Source organism: Rutilus rutilus (assembly GCF_951802725.1).
Source record: "Rutilus rutilus genome assembly, chromosome: 4".
Taxonomy (NCBI): domain Eukaryota; kingdom Metazoa; phylum Chordata; class Actinopteri; order Cypriniformes; family Leuciscidae; genus Rutilus; species Rutilus rutilus.
Genome location: NC_140212.1, coordinates 44,900,842 through 44,919,927, shown reverse-complemented (window position 1 = coordinate 44,919,927; position 19,086 = coordinate 44,900,842). Strand labels below are relative to the sequence as shown.

The window sequence follows — 19,086 nt, the reverse complement described above, 5'->3', positions numbered from 1 at the left end:
GCCTACATTTTATCTATGTATTCATTAGTTTGAATATAGCCAACATTGGAACAGCTAACATCTTAGTTGATGACTTTATTTTTGACAAAAATAGTATTTTATATATATAGAAATTGCTAAACAAAAGCTTATTTGATGTGGCAGTATATTCTACATTAAAAACTGTACCCAAATCTAGTCAACAAAATGTTGTCTTTCATATTTCGCCTGACTGTAACGTTGTTTTTATGAAATATTAGGGCATATAAATGTTAATTTGCAGTTTAATATGTTGCTTATACAAATAGCCTACATTTTATTTCAACATATTTCAGTAGATTTTTACTCATCTCAGTATAGCAATACAGTTTGCTACTAAAAATAATACACATTTAATAGAATCGATTGATGTATGAAACTTCTATGGAAAATCAAAGTCAACAGAGTATTTATGAGTTTCTTTTACACTGATAAAAAAAAAGCGAGCTGGTATCGCCGGCGATACCGCCGACCTCAGGGGGTTAATCCGTGTTTCAGACAGCTCTGTACGTTAACAATTGAGCAGTTCATAGAGTTTTATTTTGAACTTGGACTTAAGTATAAAGAAATACGGACACATGAATTGTAACGGTCACCAGCTGGAGTGCCCTTGAGAGCCACTCCACACCAGACTATTGTCACTCTCACAAACTACATTTCCCAGAACTCACTGCCTGGATTCATCACTGATTGCATTCACCTGTATCTCATTACCTTGTTAGTATCAGCCTATTTATTCCATGTTCACTCACTGCAAAGTTTTGTTTGTGTCACACTGCATTTCTGAGCATTCTCCCTGGTTTCATGTGTCTTTTTTTTTTTTGCCCTTTTCACTGGATCCCTCTTTTGCCTCTGACCCCTGCCTGTTTTGTTTGTTTGTTTGTTTGTTTTTACGGACTGCCTGCCTGTGTTTGACCTATTGCCTGTTCTTTGAATTGCCCTGTAAGAACTGATTTTCCTGCTAAGACAAAACTCACCCTACAATAAATCCGTAAAATGCAACCTGGACAGAAGATTGCAAAGACAGAGCACAGGACATCCCCTGTCCAAACTTTTCTTCTTCCTTATCTCTGCATCCCCCTATATGTCTATATATCACATATGGTGTATCTTGTGAATATATTGTTTTTCCTTTTCATGTTTGGTATCATTTTAAGTGTCTCAGTGCGATTGGTAAAATGGTCTTAATTTCATTGCAGTCATTGGTTTAATGAGAAAGATTGAGAACTTAGGAGAATCCGGCTCCCCTCTCTGGGTGATATCTCTTAAAGATATCTCCCGAAACCAGGTGCTACCCCCTGGGGTACATGGATTGACCCAAACAACTCTAAACAATATTTGTATAACCCTTTTGTTCTGGTCTGGGTATTTAAGGCTAGGTGTCAGAGCAGTCTTAGGGACCATTTACCAGGATCACCCCCATACAGTGCTCTTTCAGTGTTTTCCTGTTGGAAAGCCCTGACACACCACTGTGTGTCTCTGTCAGGAATACATTGCTTAATTTTAGAGTAGTCATTGAGTAAATTATGTCATGTATTTATTATTTCTGAATTGGCTTTTAATCATTTACTTGTGTAATTGGCATGATACATTTTTACCTGACAAATAAATGTTACATCTTGATTCATTCTGAAGTTTCAGAAATCATTAATTTTAGTAAAGTGCAGTCTGGTGTTTCCACAAATCTTTGTCCAGGATAGATCAAACTGAAGGCACTCTGAATGGACCATGGGGCACATCTTAGGAAGACCTTCCGATTTCTGACTATTCCCTGACTTAGCATGTTGTACACTGCAACTATTACAAAAAATTACACCTACGGGTCAGCAGTGAGCGGCTGCATAGGGTAAAATAGTTGCACTGCATTTCAGGACTGGCTAGTTTGTGATCGTGAGCGCACATTCGTGACGTGACATCTCAAAGTGACACTAGGTCCGTAATTAACGAATATTTGAAATTATGAGATGCTCAGAATAATCAGAGATCTAAATGAATTCATAATCAATATTTATGATTATTTTCTAATCAGAAACACGATCTAAATTTGATTATCACTGGAGTCAAATTAAGCATAGAGCTAAAGTAATATTGAAACTAAATTTCAATAAATTAAGTAAACTTCACTGGAGCGCTGAAAAGACATACACGCATTATTCCTTCGCCCAGGCCGTTGGATTCCGTCGTTGGGCCAATGGGTGGTCCTTAAAGCCCCTTAAATAAAAGCTGCGTTTGCATCTTAACCTTCGTGTCTCGGAGCAGTTCGTGACAGAAAACTTTGCCGAACATAGATCCAGCAGCCGAGAACTCACCAAGATGAATCCAGCAGCACAGATTATGCGTCTCCATCAGGGAGCCCGGCCCATTGAGGAATATATCATTGACTTTATTAAGCTGGCACATTTAACATCTTTTGATGAAATTTGCCTAATGATATTTTTCCGTGGAGGACTATCCGAGCCGCTCAGCTTCCTTATGCCACTTCATCACTCTAGCTGGAGTCTTAAACAGTATATTGTCAATGCTCTTTTGCTGGCTGGTTCACCTCTCACTTTGGGTTTTGCAGAGGAACCCTGCAAACCGATAGATCCCTTGATAGGACCATGGAGGCCTCGCTGCCATGGTCTCCTGAACTGTCTGGTCCGCCCTGTAGCCCTGAACCGCCAGGTGCGCCCTGTAGCCCTGAACCGCCAGGTCCGCCTGGTCTCCCTGAACCGTCTGCTCCGCCCTGGCCGCCTGAAGGGTCGTCTCCTCCCTGGCTGCCTGCTCAGCCTGCTCCGCCCTGGCCGCCTGCACTGCCTGCTCCGCCCTGGCCGCCTGCACTGCCTGCTCCGCCCTAGCCGCCTGCACTGCCTGCTCCGCCCTAGCCGCCTGCACTGCCTGCTCCGCCCTGGTCGCCTGCACTGCCTGCTCTGCCCTGGCCGCCTGCACTTCCTGCTCCGCCCTGGTCGCCTGCACTGCCTGCTCCGCCCTGGTCGCCTGCACTGCCTTCTCCGACCTGGTCGCCTGCACTGTCTGCTTCGCCCTGGTCGCCTGCACTGCCTGCTCCGCCCTGGTCGCCTGCACTGCCTTCTCCGACCTGGTCGCCTGCACTGTCTGCTTCGCCCTGGTCGCCTGCACTGCCTGCTCCGCCCTGGCCTCCCGTCTTGCCGCATTCTCCAGGTCCTCTTCCACTCCACGGGCCTGGCCCTCCATCCCGCCCCTGGGTCCTCCATCCCGCCCCTGGGTCCGCCTCTGCTCCACCTCCCTCCTGGACAATTTTAGAGCGTCTGGAAGCCGCTCCTTTGAGGGGGGGCTATGTAACGGTCACCAGCTGGAGTGCCCTTGAGAGCCACCAGAGGGCACTCCACACCAGACTATTGTCATTCTCACAAACTACATTTCCCAGAACTCACTGCCCGGACTCATCACTGATTGCAGTCACCTGTATCTCATTACCTTGTTAGTTTCAGCCTATTTATTCCATGTTCACTCATTCACTCACTGCGAAGTTTTGTTTGTGCACACTGTATTTCTGAGCATTCTCCCTGGTTTCATGTCTCTTGGTTTTTTGGATTTCTTGCCCTGTTCCCTGGATTACTATTTTGCCTCTGACCCCTGCCTGTTTTGTTTGTTTGTTTGTTTTTACAGGCTGCCTGCCTGTGTTTGACCTATAGACCAATGCTACTTAACTACGTCTAGTTTCAGTATGACAAACTAGATGATGAGGCCGTGTCAAGAGGAGTCGGTGGTTTACTTGGATCATATTTCACATGATTTAAGCTATTGACATAGTTTTGTTGTCGACTAGCTATACTAGTTAAAAAGACGAAGCTGCTAGCAGCTAACGTTCTGTGATTAACGTTAGCTCTCACTAGGCACGCTACCTTGGCTGTTAACTGATTTTACTGTTGAAATAGTGGCAGCTAGGACTAAAGTGGACTTGGCTGGTTTCTGCTTGTGTCTAGAAAGTGCTAGGACTTTGAAAGTTGTAAAAAGGTTTACAGTGTACGGCAAAATATGTATGGGACCTATGTATGTATGGGGCATGTTTTTCATTGTCTCTTCCCCACTTAAGGTAAGGACTATTTATGTTTTTAGCCTCTGACATGATTGTTCTGATTACAGTGTTTGAGGGTTTCTAACTAGTATAGCTAGTCGACAACAAAACTATGTCAATAGCTTAAATCAAGTGAAATATGATCCAAGTAAACCACTGACTCCTCTTGACATGGCCTCATCATCTAGTTTGTCATACTGTGAGTGTGTTAATGACAAAAAAATAGGCTACTTGGTGATTCCACAAGATAGTGGTAGATGTCTGAATAGTCCATATTTTGCCACTGCGTGGGGTCATTAATCCAGTTTTCGACCATTTCAAAGGGACACCTCTGTAACCCCGTATCCAGTAGCTTCTTTAAATACCGCTCACGGTCCTCGGCCAGCAAAGAGAGTGTGTATGTTTGTGCCATTTTTGCTATCAAGAAACTTTGCAGATCTAGAGCGAGCAAGTTCTGTTCTCAGGGGAATCCGTTTGTCTTCCCCCAAAAAGGGGGAACCCTTCGATGACGCAAAAGTAGAGTTGGTCTATTACCTGTTCTTTGGATTGCCCCTTAAATAAAAGCTGCTTTTGGATCTTAACCTTCATGTCTCGGAGCAGTTCGTGACATCAATGGTTTGTGGCAAGATCCATTTCCATTTTTTGAGACGTCCTTCAACTTTTTCTAAAACATTGTCCCAATTTTTCTAAAACATTTTCCCAATACACACAAAAGTATCATCTCCAAGATAAACACCAAGATATTTAAACCCACCCTTGTTCCAAATCAACCCGGCAGGTAAAACAAGTTTTATACTTAACTCATCACTAATTGTTACAGCTTCACTTTTCCCCCAGTTAATATTAGTAGAGGACAATACACCAAAAACATTAATGTTTTCTACAAGGGTGTCAATATCATCTTGTTTTTTGACAATGACAACAACATCATCGGCATAAGCAGATCATTTAAAAACTGTTTCACATCCAGGAAGGTTTAGACCGAAAAGAGATTGTCTTAATTTGTGCAGAAGAGGCTCTATGGCCAAGGAGTACAGCATACCAGATAATGAACATCCTTGTCTGACCCCCTATGAACTTTAAAAGCAGCACTTAAACCACCGTTGATCTTTAAAATACTCTCAATGTCACTATACAAGACTCGAATCATGTTTATAAGGCCAGAGCTGAACCCAAACGTATCTAACGTTTGCCACAAATACTGGTGTTCGACTCTCAATTGAAATAATTGAAATAATTTCAAAACCCAATGAATTGGAGAGGTCCAAAACATCACAAATTAAAATGATATTGATATCAACCTATTGGGTATACAATAAGTCTGGTCAACATGAATAATATGCTCCATTCCTTTTTTTCAGTCTCATTGCCAATACCTTTGACAAAAGTTTGTAGTCAGTGCAGAGCAGAGCAACTTGGCTGCCAGTTCTTGATCTCTTGTAAATCCCCTTTTTTGGGGAGAAGAGTGGGGATTGCTCTCCTGCAGCTCAATGGTAAATGTCCTTTACTTAAACTGTCTCTGAGAACAAGCAACAAATCTTAGCCAATCACAGGCCAGAAAACTTTATAAAAGTCCACAGGAAGGCCATCAGTGGCTGGAGCTTTACCGCTTTCTAGACTCTGCAATGCAGAATGTAGTTCATCAGCAGAGATCGGTGCCTCCTCGGAAACCCTCATAGAAGGACTGCGCCTTTAAAGGGACACTAGGTAACTTTTTAACCTTAACTGAACTAAAGTGCTCCTGTCTGCCTCGCTGCCTGCTGTGAGTGTGTTTGTTTGATTCGGTGCGATAAGCTCCGTCTTAGCCATATATTTCTTTGTTTTGAACCATCATTTTACTACCATTTCTAGTTGTTTATACTACTACATTTTACCCAACATCTCAGATTAACCTGACATCGCTAGCTTTTGTTATTAGTACTACTAGCACAACACGCTAGTAATTCGCTAGCCTGTTAACGCGCCACCCGTGCGCTCAGCTATTTTATTTATTTATTTTTCTCTTGCGCGTCCGCGCCTTTGAGTTCATAAAAAGCTCAGGTGAGTAAGAATCACTCAACAAACACGGTGAGTAATGTCTTGTCCTGTTATTGTCACTTGCACTTCATGTCACATGTTTAGTATAGGCTTCTCTGTCGACAATATAGGATTTATATGTGATAAATGTAAGGAGACAGTTAGGTTGACAGAGAAGATTTCAGAATTAGAAACACGCATCCAAACTTTAATTGAGGATAGTAAGAGTGCTAGTGCTTTAGATGTTTTGGATGCGCATAGAATAGTGCACACTTTACATGAGTCGGTTCTGGCTGAAGTAGAGCCCGTGCAGCCGGGCAAATGGGTGACAGTGAGGGATCGCTCTAGTCGCGGATCTAAAAACCACTCTTCCGTTCCGATTACCATAACAAATCGATTTGCCCCGCTCAGTGAAACACCCACTGAGAATGATTGTGCCCTAGTTATTGGCGATTCTATTACACGGAACGTGAAAATAGAGACACCAACCACCATAGTCACATGTTTGCCGGGAGCCAGAGCGCCTGACATCAAAGCAAATTTAAAAGTGCTGGCTAATGCTAATCGTAAATTCTCTAAGATCATTATTCATGTCGGCACTAATGATGTTCAACTCCGCCAGTCGGAGATCACCAAAATTAATATTAAAGAGGTGTGTGAACTTGCAAGTACGATGTCAAGGACTGTAATTTGCTCTGGCCCCCTTCCTGTTCGCAGGAGTGATGAGATAGTTAGTAGATTATGTTCGCTTAACGGTTGGCTGTCTCGGTGGTGTCCGCTTAATAATATAGAATTCATAGACAATTGGAAAAGTTTTTGGGGCAAACCTGACCTGTTGAAAAGAGATGGTATTCATCCCTCCTGGGATGGTGCTGCTCTTCTCTCTAGTAATTTGGCTCATAGTCTTAGAGCTCAAACATGACAATCTGGGGCTCAGGTCAGGAAGCAGACAGACTGGCTTAACCGACTGTCTGCTAGCGGCCTCGCGTCACCAAGGTCAGATAAATCCTATCACATAGAGCCTCTTTCACCTAGCTATCATCATATAGAGACTGTGTCTGTTCCACCGAATTTGGAAATCCAAAAAAACGTTTAAACCCAACTAAGGTTAAAAATTTAATTGATGTTCAACAAATAAAAAACAGCTATAATACAGATGAGCAAATGCTAAAGCTTGGGTTGCTGAATATTCGATCGCTTACTTCAAAAGCACTCGTTGTTAACGATATGATTTCAGATAATAACCTAGATGTGCTGTGTTTGACAGAAACCTGGCTAAAACCAAACGATTACATTACTTTAAATGAATCAACCCCGCAAGATTACTGTTATAAACATGAGCCTCGTCTGAAACGCAAAGGGGGTGGTGTTGCTGTAATCTATAGTAATAGTTTCAAAACCACTAAGAAATCAAGTTTTAAATATAATTCTTTTGAAGCATTGGTGCTTAATGTAAAAATATATAGTGTAAACGATAAATCACGTTTGAGATTTGTGCTGGCTACTGTATACAGGCCACCAGGGCACCATACAGACTTTATCAAAGAATTTGCGGACTTTCTATCAGAATTAATATTGACTGCAGATAAAGTACTAATTGTTGGTGATTTTAATATACACATCGATAATGAAAAAGATGCATTGGGATTGGCATTTAAAGACATTGTAAATTCAATTGGAGTTAGACAACACGTGTCAGGACCTACTCATCGTCGTAATCATACTCTAGATCTAATATTATCACACGGAATAGATGTGGATGCCGTTGAAATTCTGCAGCAGAGCGATGACATCTCAGATCATTATCTAGTCTCGTGTAATTTGCATTTAGCCAAGGCTGCAAAGCCGACTCCGTGTTTCAAATATGTGAGACCTATCACTTCTGCTACTAAAGATTGCTTTATTAATAATCTTCCTAATCAGTTTCATCATCTCAGCATCTCAGATAGCTTAGAAGAACTAGATATTACAACAGAAACGTTTAACTCTCTCTTTTCCAGCACTTTAGACACAGTTGCTCCGTTGCGCTTAAAGAAGATTAAAGAAAATAGTCCAACGCCGTGGTACAACGAGCACACTCGGGCCCTTAAGAGAGCAGCCAGAAAAATGGAGCGCAACTGGAAGAAAACAAAACTAGAGGTATTTCGCATTTCATGGAAAGAGAGCACGATTGCTTACAGAGAGGCTTTAAAAGCTGCTAGATCTGCTTATTTTTCAACCCTATTAGAAGAAAATAAACATAATCCTAGGTATTTATTTGAAACGGTGGCTAAACTAACGAAAAATAAAACTTCAAGCACCGAAGTTTCCAAGCAACACAGCAGTAATGACTTTATGAACTTCTTCACTTATAAGATTGATAATATCAGGGACAAAATTATAACTATGCAACCGTCTACTACAGTATCGCATCAGGCAGTGCATTGTAGTCTCCCTGAGGAAAAATGTTATTCATTCGTTGCTATAGGAGAGGAAGAATTTACTAAACTCATTAAATCATCTAAATCTACAACATGTATGTTAGACCCTATACCGACTAAGCTACTGAAAGAAATACTTCCAGAGGTCATAGATCCTCTTCTTAATATCATTAATTCGTCTTTGTCTCTAGGATACGTACCAAAAAACTTTAAGCTGGCTTTGATTAAACCGCTTGTTAAAAAAACGCAACTTGATCCTTCAGAATTAGTCAATTACAGGCCGATCTCGAATCTACCTTTTCTGTCAAAGATATTAGAAAAGGCAGTATCCTCACAACTGTGTTCCTTTCTTGAAAGAAATGATATCTGCGAGGATTTCCAGTCCGGATTTAGACCGTACCATAGTACCGAAACAGCTCTCGTTAGAGTCACAAATGATTTGCTCTTATCATCCGATCGTGGTTGTATCTCTCTATTAGTGTTACTCGATCTTAGTGCTGCGTTTGACACCATCGACCACAACGTTCTTTTAAATAGATTAGAACATTATGTTGGCATTACGGGAAATGCACTAGCATGGTTTAAATCATACTTATCTGACCGTTATCAGTTTGTAGCAGTAAATGATGAGATGTCTCATCGATCACAAGTTCAGTATGGCGTACCACAAGGCTCAGTACTAGGACCGCTGCTGTTCACTCTGTACATGCTACCATTAGGAGATATCATTAGGAAACATGGCATTAGCTTTCACTGTTATGCCGATGATACTCAGCTCTATATTTCTTCAAAACCTAACGAAACTTATCAATTCACAAAATTAACGGAATGCATAGCGGATATAAAAAATTGGATGACTTGTAATTTCCTACTTCTAAATTCTGAAAAAACAGAGTTTCTAATTATTGGACAAAAAACTTCCTCACGTAATAACCTAGAATACTGTCTAACACTTGATGGCTGCTCTGTTAAGTCTTCGTCGTCGGTTAGGAACCTGGGTGTGCTCTTTGATACCAATCTTTCATTTGAAAGTCACGTGTCTAGTATCTGTAAAACTGCATTTTTCCATCTTAAAAATATATCTAAATTACGTCATATGCTCTCATTGACAAATGCGGAACAATTAGTTCATGCGTTCATGACCTCAAGGCTAGATTATTGTAATGCTCTACTGGGTGGTTGCCCTGCACGCTTAATAAACAAACTACAGCTGGTTCAAAACGCAGCAGCTCGAGTTCTTACCAGAACCAGGAAGTATGACCATATTAGCCCGGTTCTGTCAAAACTGCATTGGCTCCCTATTAAACATCGCATACATTTTAAAATATTGCTGATTACTTACAAAGCACTGAATGGTTTAGCTCCGCAGTACTTGAGCGAGCTCTTAACGCATTATAGTCCGTCACGTCTATTACGATCTCAAAATTCCGGCCAGTTGATTATACCTAGAATATCAAAATCCACTGCTGGCGGTAGATCCTTTTCCTATTTAGCACCAAAACTCTGGAACAGTCTTCCTACCATTGTCCGGGAAGCAGACACACTCTGTCAGTTCAAAGCCAGATTAAAGACACATCTCTTTGACCTAGCTTTCACATAATACATTATAGACTTCTATAATTTAATGTTATGCTGCATAGATTAGGTCAGCCGGAACCGGGAACACTTCCCAAAAATCCTGATGTACTCGTTACATCATGAGAAGAATGGCATCTACGCTAATTTTAGTGTCTTTGTTTATCCCAAGGTTTTTCCTGCAGCCTGCCGGATCCGGGCCGTATCCAGATCTGACGAAGGACCTTCACCTGGACCGATGACAACGCAGTGCTGAAGTGCCAACTAGTCTCTCCCTATGGAGGATCCCACTACCACTCTACAGATAAGGCGTTGTCGGGAAATTCGTCTTGCGGTCCTACCCCAAAGCAACAAATAAAATAAAATTCCTTATCAAAATTTATAAGGAAAGACAAGTATTTTGTTTAGGCTTGGCTTGTAGGGAATTCCAAACCTGCGTATATTCTAACGCACATAACTATAGAACCCATTCTAAATGCGCATGTGACCGCCATCAGCGTTTGTCACAGGTTCGCGTTTAAAGTCTGTGTAGAGACAATGGTGTCGTCTTAGCGGCCCCTAATTTAATAACAAATGATCATTGCGACGGAACCAAATCAATTAAAACTAACTTTAGATGGAAATAACTTAACTCTGCTGTAAAGCCGAAACAATCTCTGTTACCTTAAATTATACGCTTATCTCTGTAAAGCTGCTTTGAGACAATCTACATTGTTAAAAGCGCTATATAAATGAAGATGACTTGACTTGACTTGACTTGAACTGCTTCGGAGTCAGTGGAATGGTTATATTACTTATTTCGGGTTGAATGGTGGTGGTTTCGCACCCCCCTGGTGCCCGAGAGCGGAAAAAACTCACTTGCAACTTTGGGCCGGCGGGTCGGCGTCAGGAAGTATCGCGTGATATCAGGTCTCGCGATGTAACGAATTGCTTGACGGCACTGCACACGTACACGCCCCTATTCAAGCACCGGCGGGCTAGCTATAAGCAAAGGGCAACGATAGATTGAGTTATGGCTAAGGCTGAGCCTGTAAAAAAGAAGCAGAAAGCTAGGAAATCTTTGTCGGAGGACCAACGAAAGAGGAAACGGGAGACTGACCGAGCAAGAAGTCAGACTCGAGTAAATATATCGGACCGGCTTTTTCAGAATGGTGAGAACTGAGAGAAACAGAAGCCTGCAAAACGGATGCTGATCCTGCTGTTGCACTTGTAAGTTAAGTATCTTTGGAATAAACTGTGTTTAATATTTAAATTTCAAGTAATTGCGACCTCAGGATGTTTGCTATTGTCTGTAAAGGTTTTTATTATGATCGCTGTCTGTTAGGGGCTTACTAGTACGCTAGATACTATAACTTTGATGTTAGCATTGTCATAGCAAACACGTTTGATTTCTGTAGTTGTTTGGCCGTTCCTCTGTCGGTTTTGTGTAACTTACACTTTTATTTTATGTCACTAAGTCAACGCGTCTGATAGTAGGCAATATCAGACGCGCAAAATGTTGCACATATCATGATCGAGCTAAAAAAAACGTTCTGATGTTTTCTTAGACAAGCAAAGGTAAACCATCATTCTACCAGATGAACTTATAGACCTTGCTAATATAACTTTAGACAAATATTAGCCTCCGATATATATATATTTTTTTATGCTCATGCCCATTCTCCCAAAAACAAACAAACAAACACGAAAGCAGTAGTTCGCCTCGTTCATATCGTTCATATTTCATATTTGGAGGGCATTGCAGAAGACTGTAGATAATCAAGAAGTTATTATTGGGTTACTGTGTGTGTGCGTGTAAATGCATGACAACACAATAAATAAAAAAATCGCCATCAGTTGGAAAGAAAGTATTGCTTTACTTGCCTCGGTAGACATAACTGGTTTTGAAATAGCCGGTTCCTCTGCTCAGCTAGGTTGACAGCTGATCAGCTGGGTTGCTCGTGGCGAGGGGGGAGGGACAACAGTTCGTTTTTACAACAGAGTGTTTGAAAGCATTATACTACCAGACACTAGGGGGAGCTCGTAGAGAAAAAACAGTCAGACTTGCATAATGCCCCTTTAACAAATGACATTTAATTTCTTAACTTTAAACAAACTGATAAGGGAAACTCTCTTTGCATCCTCTCTGGCACCATTGATGTTTAAAGAACCCAGCTTTATGTCACACATAGCAAATGTTAATTTGCATTTTAACAAAACAGAGAGGTTAACACAAACAAAGAAAAAGAAAAACAAAAGACACTTAACCATCATTAGCTATTTAACTTTTATCATAAATTATTTCGATAATAAAAATGTCTTGGTCTGTAAAGGTCAGTTGGCCGGGGTGTTCTGTATTTTCATGAATAGTTTAACTGAATCAAGGAACAACTTAAAATCTGGGAAAAACTTATCAACTTCAACTGATCTCAAGCCTTTGGTTCTTTGTAAAAAGGACTGAATTTTGGTGAAAGAGTAAGCACTCTCCACATCCATCTGTGTGTCTCCACTAACATCACTTTCAGACTCTTTGTGTTCATCAGCCCATCATCTGACTGAGAAGAACAGCTCATGGGACTCGTCTTTGACACTTTTGTAACTTGTTCAGTGTTTGATTTATTTTCTGGGTTTTTTTTTTTTTAAATTTGGAAATGTCAGCATCCAACAAAACCTCTTCCTCATTAAACAACACTGACTCAGCTACTCTAGTCGCAGTTTGACCAGTTCTCTGCAGTTCGCCAGGTAAAGAGGCTCCGCTTTCGGCCCGAACGTGCAGCGGGTCCGCTGCATTAACAACCCGCGTCCCACCAAAATAACGATGTTTTGGAAAGCGATGTTTTTCAGATAAAGTCTTCCTCTGGCGTTCCACATAAAGGAAGACGAGCTCAAAAGAATCGGCTCAAAAGATTCAGTCATGAAGTCGTCTCGGAGATCTCGATTTATATATATATTTATAGCCTCCCCCCACTGGGGCCCAGCTCCCAGGGCCCAACAGGCCTGAGCAACGCCTGCCCTGCTTTCATACTCCCAAAAGGGAGTCAGACTCTTCTTCAGTCCAGAAAAACTGCAACTTTACCATCACGAAATGGGCAATGATCAACTCCTGGCTCTTCTCGGCACTTCAGGATGCCGTGCTGTCCAGTGTGCCCTCAGCAGGCTTTGACTTACAACAGCCATGTGCTTGAAACCACCATGCAAGTTATCATATCTTCTCCACCCAGCAGAGAAGAAAACGACTGCAACTTGCACCAGTGACTTTTGACACTCAAGGACCCATCAACACACTCCAATTTCAACCACTTCAAGAATTGTATCCACTGCAACTGACCATGAAAGTATCAATTTAATGAGGTGCTCTGAAATAAGCTGATGGTTCTTTTCAATGTTAAATAGATATTTTTCATAGTTCTATTTCCTGCTTCCGGTTCCATAACACTCACCACCTTACCTATGCATGTATGTATGTATGGATGAATGTTTGTTTGTTTGTTTAGTTTAGTCATGTTTGTGATTTAGTTAATAAAACTTGTGCACAATTATGCATTTGGTTTCTGATTCTCTGTTTGCATACAAAGTCCCTTTTACGATCTTGATCTTGTTACATGCTCTAAGTGCTATACAAGCTAAGGAATAATTATTTTTCAGTGACCATTAAAGATACATTGTTCTTAGAATAAATGAATAATCAATCAGTTCGTTGGAACTGATTAATTGATTGTAATATTAAGTTAGCTTACCTCAAAGTTAATCTAATTAACTGACCCAAATATTAATAATTAATTATAATTGGTAATTATGAATTATTATTAATATTGCCCCTTTGAGCTAATATCATTACATTTATAAACAGGTCAAATTAGCGCAAGACCACGATATCCCATAAAAGCGTAGATTGAAGAGTAAAGTTCTGCTGTCTTATCTAATGATAATAAGCAAATGAAGAAACACAGACACATTTCCATAATGACCAACACAACCTATCAAGAGCAGCGGAAATGAAAAATAGCGATGCTTGGAAAGTGATATTTTCAGATAAAGTCTTCCTCTGGCATTTCACATAAACAAAGACAAAGATTCGGTCACAAAGTCGTCTCGGAGATCTCGATTTATATATGTATATTTATACCCTCGTCAGAAATTAGGCAGCAGCGCAGCCCCGCCTTTGCATTTCCTAATGATTGTCCTGTTTTTTTGTTTTTTTTTACTCTGTCACTTTCATTTAAAAAAATAAAAAAATAATACTCATTAAAAACCTAAAGAAAAAGTGCAGCCTCTGAATAAACAACTGGCTCAGTTAGGCTGACCTGCGCACACGACGGGTATCAGAATCGGCGCAAAGCAACATCATCTTTCCAAACTCTCAATGCCAGTGCGGCACAAACACTGTGTGACTTTTAAACTTCAAACTACTTTAAACTTCTTCAAACTTTCTGGTCCAAACTTTCTCAAGCCAACTTAAAGTTTGTCTCGACAAACTTTTTTATCTAGTTTATTATTATTATTATGGAGCATTTTCACATAGGTGAAATAAAAACATAAAATAATTTATCATATTATTTACTCAGGCTTCTTCCTTTAAATATCACAATACAAACACTTTAATTGGAGAGTATAGATTTTCTGTAGCCATCAAAAATACATCTGTTTGTCATAATCGATCTTCTCACTAAAGCTGATCGTCTGTGAATCAACGCCAGGCCTACAGAAGAGCGGAAGTGTTGAACATTTACATGTTTACTTTCCACCTCTGTATATTTCAGATTGTGACGAGTCTGTAAATTAATCTAAACTAAAATCAGAATCCCTAGAGCTCGATATCATTATAATCCTGAAGATTAATTCCTGAAGACTTACCATGATGTGATATTTGTGCCAGTGTAAAATATGTGTTGGCTCTCTGTCACCCTGTTTGAGTTTGCATTCTGTGCGCTGTCAACACTTTCTCTTCCTCTCTATGGTTTTCCTGCCTGCAACTTTGACACAAGCAGAAAACAGGCTAACTCATGTATTGACACATGTATCCTCTGTCCAACTGTATTAAACTGAGAAACAACTGAACAGCAATCTGGTCTCTGTGTCTCTTATTTGGTTCTCCAAGTGCACTGTCAGGCTTCACGAGATTTGGAGGGCATTGCAGAAGACTGTAGATAATCAAGAAGTTATTATTGGGTTACTGTGTGTGTGTGCGTGTAAAGCAAGTGATTATTGCTGTATTTCCTGCCTAGTGTTGACAGAGCGTCTGCTTATTCTTATGTTATGAAAAGTAGCCAATTAGCACATATAGCTTGTATAATACCTGTGTGAGTCCATGTAGTCTAGAGTGTTTCTACATTATGTTGATGTTAGATGCTTGTGTATATCTCATACATCACGTTATTGTGGATATAAGTGATATTTAGAGATGATTATTAACATGCAATTATCATTCACGTGCTGATAGCGCCCTCTTGTGGAGATGTACAGTATTATCACTCAATTGCTAGTGCTTTATTAAAGGAGAACTCCGGTCAATTTGAACATTGAGCTCATTTTTTTGTACATTTGTAGTGCTGTCAATACAGAGAACAACGACAAAAATCGGTGTTGCCTACACCATGTTATCCTCTTTTTAAAATTTGCACCCTGTTGACTTCAATGGGGCAATATTTAAACCTGCTTTTAGCCTCTTAACATCCTTGATGTGTCATTACAAGTGCACAGGTCATGTGAAGTGATTCCTTCTGAGTGAACACGGGTGAATCTACACGGGTATATATATATATATATATATATACTGCATACTCTTTAATTATTTAAGTGGATGATTATGTTTGTGGAATGTGTATGTATGTATACATTGATAAGTTTATTTCTGTTGTATAATTTGTTACAGAAGCACACATGTATGTCCAGGTTCTTCAGTAAATAAGTAATATACTATATTACTACTATAACTACTATAGTATTTATATAATAATACTATAATTACTATAGTAATCTACATCCTGGTCGATGGCCCAGATCTATGGCCAGACAAATGAACGGACATTGAAAGGGAGGTGATTGTCAGAAAGGTAGCATCAAAGGTTACACACATGTTGAAGGAGATATCAATTTAGTCAAAATGATAAAAGTTGGTCATAGAAACATACAGTCTGTGAAATGTTTGAAAAAGTTTTACTGTTTTTGAAACTTTCTTCTGCTCAGAAAGGCTGCATTTATTTTATCAAAAATAAAGTACAAACAGTAATATTGTGAAAATAATATTACAGTTTAAATCAGCTGTTTTCTATGTGAATATACACAAAGTGTCATTTATTCCTGTAATTTTCAGCATCATTACTCCAGTCTTCAGTGTCACAAGATCCTTCAGAAATTAGTCTAATATGATGATTTGATGATCAAGAAACATTTATGATTATTATCATTATTGAAAACTGTTTGGCAGCATAACATTTTTGTGGAAACAATGATACCATTCATACATTTGTGATCAGATTAAAAAAGAGACATTACTTTTATTCAGCAAGAATGCATTACATTGATCAAAAGTGACAGAAATATTTTTTAACATTATAAATGTTGTCTATCTAATAAATGCTTTAATAAATTGAATAAATACACATTAATGCTGTTCATTGAACTTTAGATCCATCTCAATGAGACGTTTCATTGAACATGTGATCATCAGGCAAAGGTGGCAAGAGCGTGGGTTTCACAGTGAGATGGAAGAATTGATCGGATATAATCACGACATTGACTTCACAGAAAACTTTACATACTTCTACAATCATTTCTGGAAAAGCAGTAGAACGTTTAAACTAACTAAATGTTAGTTGTTCCAAACCCATACGAGTTTCTTTCTTCTGTTCAACACAAAAGAAGATATTAAGAAGAATGTCAGTAACCAGACAGCAAAATAAAGAAATTCATACAGGTTTGGAAAAGCTGTTAGTAATGACAACATTTTCACATTTAACCCTCTGGGGTCTAAGGTGTTTTTGGGGTCCTTGAGATGTTCTGACATGCCCTGACATTTGTGCTTTTTTCAGTTGCTTATAAACATATTAATGGCAAAGGTGTAATTACACTCTATATAGCACAAACAGGGCTACTATAATATGTGAGCAACATGAATGTACATGTTTGTATTTTTGAGAGAATAATGTTTATGCATGGATATTGAAAAAACTAAAGTTTCTGAAATAAGGCCACAAAACACATACTAAATATGTGTCAATAAGACTTTTGACTAATGGATGTTGTCACCTAGAGTTTTTTCTTCAAAATGATGTGAAAATCATCCTGCCTAATCATTCACATAAAACAATACATTGATTTAAATTTTGCAAAACACTTTCTGTTTGGAAAGGGAATATGTGAGTGGGCGTCAACGATCCAACACCATCATGGATATTTCAGTCAGGACCACTTGAGTCAAAAATAACAGACATTTGTCAAATATCAAAATGTTTTATTTGCATTATTTTAAAGTTACATTTGGCGGTATGGCTCTGTTCTGAGTTACCCATCATTTTCATGAGCTCCATGAAAGCTAGTCAGGGAACAGCAGCAGCTTCTGGGGACATCTCCCATTAAACTGGGAAAGCAGCAAATCAAATCCCCCATTGAGAACAGAGCATGCATCAATGACAACAGAATGACACTGATTAAGTTAAACAGAAAGTTAAAGGAGGAGCTAGGGGAGGAGGTGGGTTGCAAGCAATGCAGTGGAAGCAGCCAAGCAGGCACACTGAAGTAGGACTTTAAATACGGCGCCCTGTTTGATAGGGACCAATTGAGTGCTTAGAAATCAGATCAGCTGTTAGGTCTGGATAGGTATCAGCCGATAGCGGAGCTTGACTACGCGGCCTGCCTGAACTGACGCTGAACGCTATATTTCAGTCAGGACCACTTGAGTCAAAAATAACAGACATTTGTCAAATATCAAAATGTTTTATTTGCATTATTTTAAAGTTACATTTGGCGGTATGGCTCTGTTCTGAGTTACCCATCATTTTCATGAGCTCCATGAAAGCTAGTCAGGGAACAGCAGCAGCTTCTGGGGACATCTCCCATTAAACTGGGAAAGCAGCAAAACAAATCCCCCCAAACAGACCATACCAGGCAATCATCCCTGGCTCTTCTGCTCATTGAAGAGCCAGTAGAGGATTAAATGAGCGTTTTAAAAAGCCAATCTTATTTAGTTGAAAAGAATGACCCAATAGATCTGCGTGAAGCTAGCAAGAGGAATGAAGCTAGAGCTAATAAGGCTGTAAAATAAAAATAAAAAGCCCATTAGTAATTGAAGCACTGTTTATTTCAACTACAGATCACAAGCATCACTCATAGCTTTCTGAGCCTCAAGGATGGCTCGAGTATCTGGCCGGAGGTACCGTTCATAAGCTGCCGAAGACCATCTCCCCATAGCTTTTAGGGTAGAAACGGGAGTTGAGGAAGCTGCAGTTGTAGCCGCCCCTATGCGCAATGAATGAGCCGAATAACGCTCTGGGGGAAGCACGCAGTATTCACAAAGCAGGCGGAAACGGGATGCAAACCAAGCTCTAGACATAGACTTTCCCTCCTCCGTTGTAAATAATGGATCCTCCGGACGAGCTTGTGAACGACTCCTCAGATAAGCCAACATGGATGACAGAGGACAAAAAGCAGAGTTAGTTTCAGAAACATAAACAAAAGATCCTTCTCTATTTCTATCGGTTTTTGAGTGTTTTAGAAATAGGGTGAAATGGTGAGAAAAAATTGAAACATCAGATATAGTGAGGTCATGTGCCGGATTAAAGGAATCTGTGCGTGTTGAAAACTCGCCACCTCTGAGAAAGCCATAGAAAGCCGTAAGCAAACCAGATTCTAACAACATATCAGAATAAATCCCAAAGCATCCCTCTCTCAGACGTGATATTAATTTTTTAAGAAGTGGAAGTGTGAGAGGGAGACGATGATCATTGCCTTTTGGTTTCTCTTTTTTAAGTCCGTTAAGCAGGAGACGAATTGATGAATTTTCGAGCAAGCTGATGGTGGATGGATCCAAGCAGCGCAGGTGGA

At 39.9% G+C, this 19,086-nt stretch overlaps 1 protein-coding gene across 1 annotated transcript in view; it reads right to left on the bottom strand.

Moving 5' to 3' along the window:
- LOC311289091 (protein NLRC3-like) overlaps nucleotides 1–15,152 on the bottom strand; it is a gene marked incomplete at its 3' end in the record, with an annotated part of 105,655 nt that extends 90,503 nt beyond the window's left edge. Inside the window, exon 1 of the mRNA XM_084406849.1 lies at nucleotides 14,899–15,152. The remainder of the gene's footprint in view (nucleotides 1–14,898) is intronic.
- Nucleotides 15,153–19,086: the final 3,934 nt, after the last annotated feature.